Raw genomic sequence first — 13,808 nt, 5'->3', positions numbered from 1 at the left:
CATGACTGGGGTACCCTTTCAAATAGGTTTTTCCAGTTCTTTTTATCATCTTTGGTTATATTTTTTTTTATATATTTTCTTACTCATCTCTTCAGATTATTATCCTTTTTTAAAATCAACTTTCTTTTTATATATATATATATATATATATATATATATACATATATATATATATACATACTTTTTTTTCTCTCAATTGTTTGTAACAAGTTTTGTTTAATCCTTTTTATACCACAATTGGAATTGCCTTTTTGCATGACATTTTTCAATAAACGATTTTTTACCATATTTATACAATTTTCACTATATGATATATTCTCCTTTTTTGCTTATTTGAAGTCAATTCATTACCTTATTTTTCAACTAGACTATCTTTTCCTGAAGATTTTCCATCATCATTCATTCAGAAGTTATTTGGAAATAAGGTCAGTGTCATTACATACCTATACACAGTCAACAATACCACTTTTCCATTTAAACCATTTACTTACACTTTTACATTTATGGATCACTCTGCCTCATGCATAATTCATACTATTAATTTTGCCATTCATACTATTAAGTTTACTATTAAGTTTGCCATTTATCATTCTCTTTCATTAAGATTGTAGTCATTCTATTCTTCTGTTTATTATCTTCAATTTTATATTACACATATATCATCCACTCAATTTAAAGACTACTTTAAAATATGTACATATACGATTTGTTTTTTTAATGTATTTGTTTTTGTATAAAATCAAGATAGAAAGACAGATTTTATTTTATCTAAAAAAAGTTTTGTACATGCACACCAAAAACTTGGTATGTTATTTTTCAACTTATATTTTGTTATATTCATTTATAAACGTATGCAATGTTGTCTTAACACATTTTGAATGAACTTAAATATTAGATATTTTCTTTGTTTAATATTTTTTAAACATTTATCTGTCACTTTCTACATATGTTTTTAAATTCAGTTTCAAGCGAATTAAATTACAATGTTTTTATAGTCTTATCTTTATTATTATATTTTACATACACATATATATAGTGCATTTAATTTATACATTGCGACGTGAGTATGTTATTTATCTGTGTATTGTTTTTTCTATAATTTATGTATTATAATTTGATTATAGACTCCTGATGCAGGCCTAACGGCCGAAACACAACGTTGTGTCGAGTCTCCATACTTCAATAAACTTCTCTATTACTTCACATCTTCTCAGTCTTTGGTATCCATGGTCATCCTCCCACTTTTATTTTATATTGGGACAGCGAAGATACATACCTGTAGCAGGTATTCTCTGAGGACAGCAGGCTGATTGTTCTCACATGTGGGTCGGCGTCCACGGCGGCCCAGGAAACGGCAAATTTTTTCAGAGCAAAAATTAAAAAGTTTTGCCAAGGCTTTCTGGTGCGCGAACCGTGCATGCGGGAACAACTTCCCGCCCGTTGCGTGAGCGTTCCCACTCAATCAAAAAGCAAATAATAAACAAACAACTCCAAAGGGGAGGTGGGCAGGTTTTTGAGAACAATCAGCCTGCTGTCCTCGGAGAATACCTGCTACAGGTATGTATCTTCTCTTTCTCCGAGGACAAGCAGGCTGCTTGTTCTCACATGTGGGGTATCCCTAGCTACCAGGCTCACTCAAAACAATGAACATTGGTCAATTGGGCCTCGCAACAGTGAGGACATAACTTAGATTGACCTGAAACCACAAACAACTAACTGAGAGTGCAGCCTGGAACAGAACAAAAATGGGTCTAGGGGGGTGGAATTGGATTCTAAACCCCGAACAGATTCTGCAGGACTGACTGCCCAAACCGACTGTCGCGTCAGGTATCCTGCTGAACGCAGTAGTGAATGTGAATGTGTGGACTGCCATGGCTCTAACATTATGAGCCGTGACATGGCCCTTCAGAGTCAGCCCAGCTTGGGCGTAAGTGAAGGAAATGCAATCTGCTAGCCAATTGGAGATTGTGCGTTTTCCGATGGCGACTCCCCTCCTGTTGGGATCGAAAAAAACAAACTGGGCAGACTGTCTAAAAGGCTTTGTCTGCTCCACATAAAAGGCCAATGCTCTCTTGCAGTCCAAGGTGTGCAAACTGCTTTCGCTAGGGCGGGTATGAGGACGGGGAAAGAATGTTGGCAAGACAATTGACTGGTTCAGATGGAACTCCTGACACCACCTTTGGCAGGAATTTAGGGTGCATGCGGAGAACTACTCTGTTGTGATGAAATTTGATATAAGGTGCATGTACTACTAAGGCCTGAAGCTCAATGACCCTACGAGCTGAAGTAACAGCCACCAAGAAAATGACCTCCCAGGTCAAGTACTTCAGATGGCAGGAATTCAGTGGTTCAAAAGGAGCTTTCATCAGCTGAGTGAGAATGATGTTGAGATCCCATGACACCGGTGGAGGTTTGACCGGGGGCTTTGACAAAGCAAATCTCTCATGAAGCGAACAACTAAAGGCTGTCCAGAGATAGGCTTACCCTCTACACAGCGATGATAGGCACTAATCGCATTAAGATGAACCCTTACTTTGTCTTGAGACCAGACTCTGACAATTGTAGAAGGTATTCAAGCAGGGTCTGTGTAGCACAAGAAAGAGGATCTAGGGCCTTGCTGTCATACCAGATGGCAAATCTCCTCCATTTTAAAGAATAACACTTCTTCGTGGAATCTTTCTGGAAGCAAGCAAGACTCGAGAGACACCCTCTGAAAGACTCAAGGAGGCAAATTCTCAACATCCAGGCCATAAGAGCCAGAGAGTGGAGGTTGGGATGTAGAAGCAACCCCTCGTTCTGAGTGATGAGGGTTGGAAAATAGTCCAATCTCCACGGTTCTTCGGAGGACAACTCCAGAAGAAAAGGGAACCAAATCTGACGCGGCCAGACGGGTGCAATCAGGATCATGGTTCTGCAGTCTTGCTTGAGTTTCAGCAAAGTCTTCCCTACTAGAGGTATGGGAGGATACGCATACAGAAGGCCTGTCCTCCAATGTAGGAGAAAGGCATCTGACGTTATTCTGTCGTGGGCCTGAAGTCTGGAACAGAACTGAGGGACCTTGTGATTGATCTGAGTGGCAAAAAGATCCACCGAGGGGGTGCCCCACGCTCGGAAGGTCTTGCGGACTACGCCCATGTTCAGTGACCACTTGTGAGGTTGCATTATCCTGCTCAACCTCTCGGCCAGACTATTGTTTACGCCTGCCAGATAAGTGGCTTGGAGAAACATGCCATGACGGTGAGCCCAAAGCCACATCTGGATGGCTTCCTGATACAGAGGGCGAGATCCGGTGCCCCCCTGCTTGTTGGTGTAAAACATGGCAACCTGATTGTCTGTCTGAATTAAGACTACTCAGTTGGACAGCCAATCTCTGAAAGCCTTTAGAGCGTTCCAGATCGCTCTTAATTCCAGGAGGTTGATCTGCAGACCTTTTTCCTGAAAGGACCAGGCTCCTTGAGTGTGGAGCCCATCTACATGAACTCCCCACCCCAGGAGAGATGCATCCGTCGTCAGCACTTTTCGTGGCTGAGGACCTTGGAATGGTCGCCCCATGGTCAAACTGGATCCAATCGTCCACTACTGAAGAGAATTCCGAAAGCTGGTGGACAGTTGGACTACATCCTCTAGATCCCCGCAGCTTGAAACCACTGGGAAGCTAGGGTCCATTGAGTTGATCTCACATGTAGACGTGCCACGGGCGTTACATGAACTGTGGAGGCCATGTGCCCCAGAAGTCTCAACATCTGCTGAGCCATGACCTGCTGAGATGCTCGAACCATGGACACCAGGGACAGAAGGTTGTCCACCCTTGCCTCGGGAAGATAAGCTCGAGCTGTCTGAGTGTTCAACAGGGCTCCAATGAATTCCAATTTTTGGAATGGGGTGAGATAGGACTTGGGATAATTTATGACAAACCCCAGGAGCTCTAGCACCCGAATAGTCATTCGCATGGACTCCAGAACACCCTCCTTCAAGGTGCTCTTCACCAGCCAATCGTCGAGATAAGGAAACACATGCACTCCCAGTCTGCGTAGCAACGCTGTGACTACAGCTAGGCATTTGGTAAACACTCTTGGCGCAGACGCCAGGCCAAAACGCAGTACACGGCACTGAAAGTGCTGTGTTCCCAGCCGAAATCGAAGATACTTCCTGTGAGCTGGAAGTATCGAGATGTGGGTGTAAGCATCCTTTAAGTCCAGAAAACATAGCCAATCGTTTTCCTGAATCATGGGAAGAAGGGTACCCAGGGAAACCATCCTGAACTTTTCTCGGACTAGAAATTTGTTCAGGGCCCTTAGGTCTAGGATGGGACGCATCCCCCTGTTTCTTTTGCACAAGGAAGTACCTGAAATAGAATCCCAGCCCTTCTTCCCCTGGTGGAACGGGTTGACCGCTTGGGCCTGTAGAAGGGCGGAAAGTTCCTCTGCAAGTACCTGCCTGTGCTGGGAGCTGTAGGACTGAGCTCCCGGTGGGCAATTTGGGAGGCTTGGATTCCATATGAGGGTGTTATCCTAACTGGATAATTTGAAGAAACCAACCGGTCGGAGGTAGTAAGAGGCCACCTTTGGTGAAAAAAAACATTAACCTCCCCCCAACCGGCAAGTCTCCGGTACAGCCACGTTTACTGAGGATATGCTGAACTGGAACCAGTCAAAAAGCCCGTCCCTTGCTTTTGCTGGGGAGCCGCAGAGGCCTTAGGCACACGCTGTTGACAAGACGAGCGCACTGGGACTGAGCCTGGACAGGCGGCCGAGAAGCAGGAGTGTACCTACGCCTAGCATAGGAATAGGGGCACTCCTCTTCCCTCCAAAAAGCCTCCTAGATGAGGAGGTAGTAGCAGAAGATGCCCGGCGGGAGAGAGAATCCATAGCATCATTGTGCTTCTTACAGCTGTGGCAATAAGATCCTCTACTTTCTCCACCAAAAAGGTTATCCCCCGGCAAGGAACATCCGCCATCCGCTGCGGGACCGAATGATCCAGGTCAGAGACACGCAGCCATGAGAGTCTGCGCATCACTATACCTTGGGCAGCGATCCTGGATGCCACATCAAAGTGTCGAACGTACCCCTGGCCAGGAATTTTCGACACGCCTTCTGCTGCTTGACGACCTGGTGAAAAGGCTCAGCTTGCTCCGAGGGAGTGCATCAACCAAGCTAGACAATTGCCTCACTAAGTTCCGCAAGTGGATGCTCGTGAAGAGCTGGTATGTTTGGATCTTGGCAGCGAGCATAGAGGCCTGATACACCTTCCTCCCAAAAGAGTCCAAGGTTCTAGATTCTCTGCCTGGGGGCGCCGAGGCATAGTCCCTAGTACTCTTGGCTCTTTGAGAGCGAGTCCACCACCATGGAATTGTGAGGTAGCTGAGACTTCATCAATCCAGGCTCCCCGTGGATCCGATATTGGGATTCAGTCCTTTTCGGGATCACGGGATTAGACAGAGGGAACGACCATTTTGCATAGGACTTCTTTCAGTACATTATGCAAAGGAGCCGTTGCAGCCTCTCTAGGCGGAGAAGGATAATCCAGGAGCTCGAGCATCTCAGCCCTGGGCTCATCCTCAACCTCCATAGGGAAGGGAATAGCCGCAGCCATTTCCTGGACAAAGGAGGTAAAGGATAGACTCTCCGGTGGAGAAAGTCTCCTTTCTGGTGGAAGGGAAGGTTCAGAAGGGATCCCATAGGAATCAGAAGAAAAGTACCTGGGATCCTCCTCTTCCTCCCACGAACTCTCATCTTCAGTATCGGACAAGACATCTCTCAGAGCAGTCCGAAACTGAGCCTGACTTGACGCCGAGGAATGACGTCCTCGATGGCGGTGCCGAGAAGTCGACGCCCGCCTGGACTCCGGGGAAGCTTCCTCCACCGACGTCGAAGGGGAGCGACCTGGGTGGCAGCCGACACCGATGCCGCAGGCGACACCGAGATCGGGGACCTCACCACAGCGAAGGGCAAGATACCGCTGCAGCAGACGGTACAGAAGGCGCAAGCACCCCTGACACCGAAGCAGACTGGCGCAGCAACCCTTCCAGAAGCTCTGGAAGCAGGGCCCTGATGCGCTCGTTGAGAACCGCCGTCGGACAAGACTGCGGGGTCAGTAAAGGAGCCAGTGGCAGAATCTGTCGAGGGCTCGGGAGCAGGTACTGGGCTGCTAGACCGACGCATCGGCACCTCCTGAATAGAGGGAGAGCGATCCTCTCGGCGCCAATGCTTCTCGGGTGCCAATCCCTCGACGCCCCGGAGCTCCCGGCACCGTGTGTTGAAGGAGAACGATGACGGTGCTTCTTCGCACTTCGCTCGATGCCCGTCATCAAGACTCCTCGGTACCGATGAGGAAGACGTGGAATCCTCACGTCTCCTCGGGGCCGGGGCCGACGAAGGTCGGTCCCCGGGGGGCCTGCATAACAGGTAGGCCTCAAGACAGGTGGAGACCCACTCGATGCCTCACTGCTCCAGCATGAGTTGGTCGTTCCGCAGCCATTACCTTTGCTCCCGACGTCGATGCGTCCCTCGATGTCAACGCCGCAGACCTCGATACCGATGTCGAAGGACCGGACTGAGCACCAAAAAGCTTCTCTCGTTGGGCCTCTCGAGACGCTTGGGTCCGTTTCTTCATGTGAAGACAAAGACTGCAATTGAATAATGAGCTAATTAGAGCCAACTGGCTTTTTAACAACTGGTACTAATTAGCTGTAATTGGAATTTATGCAAGTACAAAAAAGGGGCATGGAAATGGGAGGGTCATGGATGGAATGGGGAAATTCGTAGCATTTACACATGTTACAGAATACAGAGGATACACACCTAATTTAGGCACATACATTTGCACCACATTTCAGTTGGTGCAAATGGTCCAACCTAAAGTTGAGCGCGAGTCTTGGGCATAAGCTCTATTCTATAAACCACACCTAAGAGCGATTTACAGAATAGCATTTTTGGTGCCATATATAGAATTCACCCCATAGGGTGCTGAAAAAAAATCAGCATTAAACACTATTCTATAAAGGGTGCAAGCCCTTTATAGAACAGTGCTTAGCACTGATTCCCGTGCCTAACTTTGGGCACCAGAATTACACCGGAGTAAATGTAAATTACCTGACTATACCTTTGCAGAGCTCATTATTCAGTTAAATTTGCATATGCATCTCAGGTGCATGCACATATCTGTGCACCATATATAGAATCCAGGGGATAACTTACAAGTTTTATTTTATTTTTATTACATTTGTACCCCGCGCTTTCCCACTCATGGCAGGCTCAATGCGGCTTACAAGTTGTGCACATTATCTTCAGCACTTAGGTGCACACACTTATGTCAGCTTATCACAGGCATTAAAGTGTCATATATATCCAGTTATATTAGTATTCCATAAAGGAAAGTAGGCACCTATTTCCCCTTTATAGAATAGGCACCTAAATATTGGTGCACAGTTAAAGAATTACCATCATATGTACAGGTGCCGGTGATGGCCATCTGATTTTGTATATTCAGTGTTGCTGATCTATCTGGATAATGGTGCTAAAAATACTTCTTAAAAAATATAATTGCCCATTGCATATGGACTTGCATGTGTACATAGTTAGAGAATGGCACGGTAAAACTGCAATCAAAATTACCACGGATGAAGAAACAAACTCTTTTTACTGCCCTGAGGGAATGGTAAAAAGATTTTTGGGTTTTTTTTTTTTTTTAAACCACAGGAACTAAAGTCCTTTGCTCCCTTCCCACCTTTCTCCCCCCAGGTCTGTTATTTATTACCTGCTGCTTGTAACTTACATGTTCCTGGAACCTGGAAGTGATTCGCTCCATGGCCTTCCTTCTGCCATGTCCCACCCTCTCTCTACAAACAAAAAAAGCAACACTGGGCCTTCAAGACTGAGACAACAGGAGTATTTTATTGATACATGACCCGACACGGTTTGTGTTTTGGCGCTAAACAACGCCTGCCTCAGGGGTCAGGGTTTGAATGTAAATAGAATAAAATGTGTATGTATCCAATACCTCCGAATGTGAACGGAAAAAATCTTAAAGCCAAGCGTGTCTCACAGAATGACAGCCGCAATATAGGGAGAAATTCCTGTATTTAGCCTTGTATTTTGCAAAAGCAAATTCTAAAATCCAAATTTTAGAACCTGAAACGGAGGGAGGGAGGAACCTGAAACTCGGTTCCCTGGAACTCAGAGGGAGGGGGGACGACCCTGGAACTCGGAGGGAGGGGACGACCTGACCCTGGAACTCGGAGGGGGGGGACGACCCTGGAACTCGGAGGGAATGACCCTGGAGCTTGGAGGGAGGGGGAGGACGAACCTGGAACTCGGAAGGAGGGAGGGGACGACCCTGGAACTCGGAGGGAGGAACCTGAAATTCGGTCCCCTGGAACTTGGAGGGAGGGGGGGACAACCCTGGAGCTCGGAGGGAGGGAGGGAGGGGGAGGACGACCCTGGAACTTGGAGGGAGGGAGGGAGGGGACAACCCTGGAACTCGGAGGGAGGGAGGGGACAACGACCCTGGAACTCGGAGTGAGGGAAGGAGGGGGGGCGACCCTGGAACTCGGAGGGCGGGAGGGAGGGGGGTCGACCCAGGAACTCGGAGGAAGGGAGGGGGGCCCATGGCACACACTCTCATTCTCACACACACACACACACACTCTCTCTCTCTCTCTCACAGACACACTCGCACCCAGTCTCACTCTCTCTCTGTCTCACACACACACACTCGCATATTCACTCTCTCTCACACACACTCTCTCAAACATACACACTCTGAGGAAAACCTTGCTAGCGCTCATTTCATTTGTGTCAGAAACGGGCCTTTTTTACTAGTTTATCAATAAAATACTCCTGTTGTCTCAGTCTTGAAGGCCCAGTGTTGCTTTTTTTGTTTGTGTAATTTCTATGTATACTGGTTACCCTCTCTGTTTGGCCACCCTCTCTCTACTGCAACTTCCTGTTATGACTGCTAAACAGGAAGTTGCTTTAGAGAGGGCAGGATGTGGCAGAAGGAAGGCCAAGGAGCCAACCAGTGTAAATCGCTGCCGGGCCACAGGAAAATGTAAACTACAAGCAGCAGGTACAAAGATATGCCAGATCCATGGAGGGAGGAGAGAGAGAAGGTTGAAAAGTGCTGGACCCACTGGAGGAGAGGGTGGTGCTAGAGGGAACAGAAAGCTGTTGGACCCGGAGGAGGAATAGGGATGGTGCTGGAAGGGAGAAAGGTGCTGGACCTGTAGGAGGAGAAGGAGGAGGGGGTGGTGCTAGAGGGAAGGAACAAAGGTATTGGACTCATAGGAGGAGGAGGAGGAGGAGGGGATAGTGCTGGAGGGAAGGGAGAAAGTTCCTAAACCCATGGCAGAAGGGGATGGTGCTGAATGAAGGGGAGACTGGTGCTGGACCCAGGAAAGGAGGAACAGGGCTAGAGAGAAGGGGTACTGGACCCATGAGAGGAGTAGAGCTGGAGGGAAGGGAGAGAGGGGCTAGAACCTTGGAAGGAGGGAAAAGGAAAGGAAAGAGATGCCAGACCAAGGGGATGAAGGAAGTTAAATACTGAACCCATAGCAGAAAGGAGAAAAGGAAGGAGGGCAGACAGGTGAGCCTGATGCTAGAAAGAGGGGAGAACAGAGGGAGAAAAGCTAGGTGGGGCTGAAGAGAAAGCAAATGATACATACCTGTAGCAGGTGTTCACCGAGGACAGCAGGCTGATTGTTCTCACGACTGGGTTGACGTCCACGGCAGCCTCCACCAACCGGAACAAAACTTCGCGGGCGGTCCACACGCAGGGCACGCCCACCGTGCATGCGCGGCCGTCTTCCCGCCCGTGCGCAACCATTCCCGCTTAGTTGAATGACAAGCAAAGGAATGAGTAAAACGCAACTCCAAAGGGGAGGAGGGAGGGTAGGTGAGAACAATCAGCCTGCTGTCCTCAGAGAACACCTGCTACAGGTATGTATCATTCGCTTTCTCCGAGGACAAGCAGGCTGCTTGTCTCATGACTGGGGTATTCCCTAGCTCTCAGGCTCACTCAAACAAGAACCCAGGTCAATTTAACTCGCCAACGGGAGGGCATAACAGAAATTGACCTACGAGACAAACTAATGAGAGTGCAGCCTGAACAGAACAAAATAGGGTCCTGGAGGGTGGAGTTGGATTCAAACCCCAACAGATTCTGCAGCACCGACTGCCCAAATCACCGTCAGCGTCGGGTATCCTGCTGGAGGCAGTAATGCGATGTGAATGTGTGGACCAGATGACCACGTCGCAGCCTTGCAAATCTCTCAATAGTGGTGACTTCAAGTGGGCCACTGACGCTGCCCTGGCTCTAACACTATGAGCGTGACATGACCCTCAAGAGCCAGCCACGCCTGGGCGTAAGTGAAGGAAATGCAATCTGCTAGCCAATTGGAGATGTGCGTTTTCACGACAGCGACCCTTTCCTATTGGGGTCGAAAAGAAATAAACAATTGGGCAGACTGTCTGTGGGGCTGGTCCCGCTCCAGATAGAAGGCCAACGCTCACTTGCAGTCCAATGTGTGCAACTGGGAAAGAATGTTGGCAAGACAATTGACAGGTTTAAGATGGACCTCCGACACCACCTTTGGCAGGAACTTAGGGTGAGTGCAGAGGACTACTCTGTTATGATGAAATTTGGTATAAGGAGCATGAGCTACCAGGGCTTGAAGCTCACTGACTCTACGAGCTGAAGTAACTGCACCAGAAATGACCTTCCAGGTCAAGTACTTCAGATGGCATGAATTCAGTGGCTCAAAAGGAGGTTTCATCAGTGGGTGAGGACGACATTGAGATCCCATGACACTGCAGGAGGCTTGATAGGGGGCCTTGACAAAAGCAAGCCTCTCATAAATCGAACTACTAAAGGCTCTCCAGAGCTGGCTTTACCCGCTACACGATGATGGCAAGCACTGATCGCATAAGGTGATTTCCTTACTGAGTTGGTCCTTGAGACCAGACTCTGATAAGTGCAGAAGGTATTCAAGCAGGTTCTGTGCAGGACAAGAATGAGGTTCTAGGGCCTTGCTCTCACACCAAACGACAAACCTCCTCCACTTGAAAAAGTAACTCTTTTTAATGGAATCCTTTCTAGAGGCAAGCAAGACACGGGAGACACCCTCCGACAGACCCAACGAAGCAAAGTCTACACACTCAACATCCAGGCCGTGAGAGCCAGAAACTGAAGGTTGGAGTGCAGAAGCGCTCCGTCGTTCTGCAAAATGAGAGTTGGAAAACACTCCAATCTCCACGGTTCCTTGGAGGACAACTCCAGAAGTAGAGGGAACCAGATCTGACGGGGCCAAAAAGGCACTATCAGAATCATGGTGCCGTGGTCTTGCTTGAGCTTCAGCAAGGTCTTCCCCACCAAAGGTATGGGAGGATAAGCATACAGGAGACCGGTCCCCCAATGGAGGAGAAAGGCATCCGACGCCAGTCTGCTGGGTGCCTGTAGTCTGGAACAGAACAGAGGCAGCTTGTAGTTGGTCCGAGAGGCAGAAAAGGTCCACCGAGGGGGTGCCCCACTCTCGGAAGATCTTGTGTACCACCTCTGGAATGGAGCGACCACTCGTGCGGATTTGCATGACTCTGCTCAGTCTGTCGGCCAAGACTGTTGTTTACGCATGCCAGGTATTGGGCCTGGAGAAGCATGCCGAAACTTGGCAAGCCCAACGTCACATCCCGACGGCTTCTGACACAGGGGGCGAGATCCGGTGCCCCCCTGCTTTTTTGATATAACATAGCAACCTGAGTTGTCTGTCCAAATTTGGATGATTTGGTAGGACAGCCGATCTCTGAAGGCCTTCAGTGCATTCCAGACCGCTCGGCGCTCCAGGAGGTTGATCTGCAAGATCTTGTTCCTGGAGGGACACAGGCTCTGGGTGTGGAGCCCATCAACATGAGCCTCCCCATCCCAGGCGAGATGCTCCATCGTCAGCACCTTCGTGGGCTGCGGAATTTGGAATGGATTTCCCAGGGTCAATTGGTCCGAAGTGTCCACCAGTGCAGCGAATTGCGACAACTGACGGACAGCGGATGACATCTTCTAGATTCCTGGTTGACTTGGCACCACTGGGAAGCTAGGGTCCATTGAGCAGATCTCATGTGAAGACAAGCCATGGGAAGCCATGGGAGTCACATGAACTGTAGAGGCCATATGACCCAGGAGCTCTCAACATCTGCCGAGCTGTGACCTGCTGAGACGCTCTGGTCTGGGAAGCGCGGGACAGGAGGTTGTGCGCCCTCGCTTCTGGAAGAAAGGCCTGAGCCGTCTGAGAATTCAGCAGAGCTCCTATGAATCCAGAGATTGGGACTGGCTGGAGAGGTGACTTCGGGTAATTTATCACAAACCCCAGCAGCTCCAGAAGGTGGATAGTGCACCGCATGGACCAAAGAGCTCCTGCCTCTGAGGTGCTCTTGACCACCCAATCGTCGAGATACGGTAACACGTGCACTCCCAGCTTGCGTAGATACGCCGTAACCACCACGAGACACTTCGTGAACACCCATGGTACAGAGGCGAGCCCAAAGGGCAGCACACAATACTGAAAGTGCCGTGTTCCCAGACGGAATCGGAGATACTGTCTGTGAGCTGGCAGTAATCGGGATGTGAGTGTAAGCGTCTTTAAATCCAGGGAACATAGCCAATCGTCTTTCTGAATCATGGGTAGAAGGGTGCCCAAGGAAAGCATCCTGAACTTCTCTTTGACCAGGTATTTGTTCAGGCCTCTTAGGTCTAGGATGGGGCGCATCCCCCCTGTTTTCTTTTCCACAAGGAAGTACCTGGAATAGAATCCCTGCCCTTCCTGCCCGGGTGGCATGGGCTCGACCGCATTGGCGCTGAGAAGGGCGGAGAGTTCCTCTGCAAGTACCTGCTTGTGCTGGGAGCTGAAGGATTGGGCTCCCGGTGGGCAATTTGGTAGAGTGGAGCCAATTCAGGGTGTATCCCGCACCGCACTATTTGGAGAACCCACATGGTCGGAGGTTATCAGAGGCCACCTTTGGTGAAAAACTTTCAACCTCCCTCCGACTGGCAGGTCGTCCGGTACGGACACATTGATGGCGGCTATGTTCCCATGGATCCAGTCAAAAGCCCGTCCCCGGCTTTTGCTGTGGAGGCGCAGGGGGCTGCTTAGGCGCACGCTGTGACAGGAACGAGCGCGTTGGGACTGTCCCTGTGCCTGAGGAGGCCTTCGGGCCGGCTGGGTGTACCTACGCTTGCTGTAGGCGTAGGGTGCAGCCTGCCGGGCCCGGGAAAAACGTCCACCTGCAGAGGTGGATGCTGAAGGCGTCCGGTGGGAGAGCTTGTCGAGAGCGGTTTCCCGCTGGTGTAGTTGGTCCACCAACTGCTCGACCTTCTCACCGAAAATGTTATCCCCCCGGCAAGGGACATCCGCCAGCCGCTGCTGGGTGCGGTTGTCCAGGTCAGAGGCACGCAGCCATGAGAGTCTGCGCATCACTATACCTTGGGCCGCAGCTCGGGATGCCACATCACAGGTGTCATAGATACTCCTGGACAGGAACTTTCCTGCATGCCTTCAGCTGCCTGACCACCTCCTGAAAAGGCCTGGACTGCTCCGGAGGGAGCCTGTCCGACCAGGTCCGCCAGTTGCCTCACATTGTTCCGCATGTGAATGCTCGTGTAGAGCTGTTATGACTGGATGCGGGTCATGAGCATGGAAGATTGGTAGGCCTTCCTCCCAAACGAGCCCAGAGTGCGAGGACTCCCCGCCCGGGGGCACCGAGTCGGTATCCCTCGAACTCCGTGCTCTCTTGAGAGCAGAATCCACGACCGCCGAGTCATGAGG

General features: G+C 49.5%; 1 protein-coding gene across 6 annotated transcripts in view; it reads right to left on the bottom strand.

Moving 5' to 3' along the window:
- Positions 1–13,808, bottom strand: part of ELF2 (E74 like ETS transcription factor 2) — a 215,658-nt gene that overhangs the window by 156,847 nt on the left and 45,003 nt on the right. Inside the window, exon 1 of one of the 6 annotated variants that reach the window (XM_030191716.1) lies at positions 6,482–6,591. The exons of 4 other annotated variants lie outside the window; for them this stretch is intronic. The gene's annotated coding sequence lies outside the window, so the exon portion shown is untranslated. Of the gene's footprint in view, positions 1–1,276; positions 1,299–6,481; positions 6,592–13,808 lie in introns of those variants that run through there. One more of the 6 variants, XM_030191715.1, reaches the window with a different exon arrangement.

The sequence above is a fragment of the Microcaecilia unicolor genome, chromosome 2, assembly GCF_901765095.1.
Source record: "Microcaecilia unicolor chromosome 2, aMicUni1.1, whole genome shotgun sequence".
NCBI lineage: Eukaryota > Metazoa > Chordata > Amphibia > Gymnophiona > Siphonopidae > Microcaecilia > Microcaecilia unicolor.
Note: the sequence above shows the minus strand (reverse complement) of the source record. Positions and strands in the feature narration are given on the sequence as shown.